A 3,074-nucleotide genomic window follows, 5' to 3' on the forward strand; every position below is an offset into this window, starting at 1 on the left:
TGGTTGGAAATGTGGAAGAGACAGGAATCTTGCTAGAAAATGAGCACATTGTCTCAGGATTTATAAACTGATTCATCAAAGAGTGACATAGTAGGATTTGCCAATTAAGTTTGTGAACTTGCCACCCTGTACTTACATTGGCAGCACTGTACAAACAGCTTGGTAAGGTTTCATAACCTTGGTATATCAGTGTCTCAAAGCTGTGTTCATGTCGACCTGTGGCAGTGTCTTTGCTGAGTGGAATTCATTATTGTTGGTGTGTGTTTTTGTGTGCCATCACCAGAATGTCTCAGCTTGAATTAGAGCAATGGACAAACATTAAATTTCTTGTTAAACTTGGCAAAAGTGTAAGTGAAATCAGGGACATATTAGTCCAAGTTTATGAGGATAATGCCACGAAGAAAACGGCAGTGTACAAATGGATTAAATGTTTTTCTGAGGGGAGAGAATGTGTTACTGATGAAGAGAGGTCAGGGCATCCAGAAATGAGCAGAACTTTCAAAACCATTGCAAAAATTCATCAAATTGTGCATCCAAATCGTCAGCTGACTATGAGAACTATAACAGACCAAGTAAACATCAATAGAGGAACCTTACGGAAATCTTAACTGAAAATCTTGGCATGAGAAAGATGGGTGCAAAAACGGTCTCAAAGGAACTCACTGATGTACAAAAACAAAGGAGAGTTGAAGTTTGCCAAGACCTTTAGGAGAGGCAAGACGATGTTTCGGGTCACGTTATCAGTGGTGATGAAACATGACTGTACCAATACAACCATGAAACAAAGTGTCAAAATGCACATTGAAAGTCAGCCAATTCTCCATGACCAAAAAAGTTCTGTCAGCTCCTTTTCGGCTGGGATCGCTGTTTTCCAGTAATTTGTCAAAATGACCAACACAAAGATAAAGAGGAGAGGCACCCGCTATATGTTCTCTAGGCCTTTTAGAAAACATGGAGTTGTTCCTTTGGCCACATACATGCAAATCTACAAGAAAGGTGATACTGAGACATCAAGGGAATGGGCACTGTTCAAAAAGGAATGTCCCACAAATGTTACCATGGCAAAACGGGAAGGGTCTACAATGCTACTCAGCATGCAGTTGGCATAGTTGTAAACAAACAAATTAAGGGGAAGATTCTTGCCAAGAGAATTAATGTTCCTATTGAGTATATTAAGCATTCTAAGAGCAGAGATAGCTTCCTGAAACAGGTGAAGGAAAATGATCAGAAAAAGAAGAAAGCCAAAGAGAAATGACCTGGATTCAACTGAAACACCAGCCTGCCCCACCTAGAGAAGCACACTTTGTGAGAACCAATGGAAAAGAGCCTGAGATGCTGGAACCCATTCCCTATAAATTCATGGCATAAGTGTAAAAAAATAAAAGACCTCTGTCAAAAAAGAAAAAAAAGAAAAATGTTCCGTTAGTCCAAATCAAGAGTCAAAATGATGTTGCTAAACTCTTGATATCAGAGGTATTATTCGTTATGAATTTGTACCACCTGGACAAACAGTTAACCAAGTTTACTATTTGGAACTACTCAAAAGGCTGCATGAAAAAGTTAGACAAAAGTGACCTGAAATTTTCTCCAACAATTCATGGCTCTTGTATCGTGATAATGTATCAGCTCACATGGCACTGTCTGTGAGGGAGTTTTTAGCCAGTGAACAAATAACTGTATTGGAACACCTTCCCTACTCACCTGATCTGGCCCCCAATTACTTCTTTCTTTACCCGAAGATAAAGGAACTATTAAAAGGAAGATATTTTGATGGCATTCATGATATCAAGGGTAATACGACAACAGCTCTGATGGCTATTCCAGAAAAAGAGTTCCAAAATTTCTTTGAAAGATGGAATAGGTGTTTGCATTGGTGCATAGCTTCCCAAGGGGAGTACTTTGAAGGTGACCATAGTGATATTCAGCAGTGAGGTATGTAGCAATTTTTTTAGGATGAGTTCGCGAACGTAATTTTCAGACCTTGTATAGCCTAGGTACAGACAAGAGACTTGTCTTCTGATATAAGACTGTGATAAGGAAAATACCTGAGCTTAGTGACAGCAATTGATATTGTCCTTAGTGGAATGTTATTCATTGCCTCTTATGTCTAAAATATAAGATTAGTACTGCCTAAAGTGGTAGTTTTTGGTTAAAGTTGGTGGACTCTGTTCCCATAATTCTCTTCTATCATTTCCTATCTAAGATGTTCTGTTTTGTGGTTGTTGTTTTTTTAATTGAGATGTAATCAATATATGACATGGTCTAAGTTTAAGTTGTATAACATATAAATTTGATATGTTTAAATTTCAAAGCAATTACCATTGTACCGTTAGCTAATACCTCTGTCATGGCATTACATAACTATGATTTCTAGTGGTGGGGACAATTAAGATCTAGTCTCTTAACAAGTTTAATGTTGATAATACAGTTTTATTGCCTATAATCACTGTACTGTGTACTAGAAATCCAGGCCTTACTATTTACTAGTTGTGGGTATGTAACCTTAAACATGGGGTGATCAATTTTTAACCCTGTTCATGATTTGAAGTTTTAATCTACAAAGAAATATAACTGACTCAATATTGCCTAAAATTATTATCTTTAATATACAAAGGAGTCCTTGTAACAAAATAATGACATAACTGTTTGAAATATGTAGTATTTATCATTACAAAGAAAATAATTAGTTATCAATTAAGAAAATGTTAGCTAACTTCTGTTTGATGTTAATATCTCAAAGTAATAGGTAAAATGTGAAGGAAAATAACTTCAGAGATTTGGACCTTCGTTTTTTAATTATGTATATCATAAAAATATATACATCAATGGAAAGCTAATATCTAATATAATTTTATAATTAATGATATAAGCCATCAATACAGTTTAGTTAAATATCCACTTAACCTCCAAACTTTTCTCTGAGGTTCTATTGATTAGATGCTGCTTATACATTGTGTGCAGTCTACAATTACTATACAAACAAAGCTATGGAGAAAAAACAAGTAAAAACATCAATAAAGTAGTATTGGTGTATCATCTCATATGATTCAAAGAACACAGGGAAAATTGTTACT

The 3,074-nt window shown here is 35.7% G+C and overlaps 1 pseudogene; it reads left to right on the forward strand.

Moving 5' to 3' along the window:
- Positions 1–887: 887 nt before the first annotated feature.
- LOC109453741 (large ribosomal subunit protein eL21 pseudogene) lies at positions 888–1,368 on the forward strand (annotated as a pseudogene).
- The last annotated feature ends 1,706 nt before the right edge of the window (positions 1,369–3,074 follow it).

This window comes from Rhinolophus sinicus, chromosome 1 (genome assembly GCF_057876585.1).
Source record: "Rhinolophus sinicus isolate RSI-liver-muscle chromosome 1, RSI-T2T, whole genome shotgun sequence".
Lineage (NCBI taxonomy): Eukaryota > Metazoa > Chordata > Mammalia > Chiroptera > Rhinolophidae > Rhinolophus > Rhinolophus sinicus.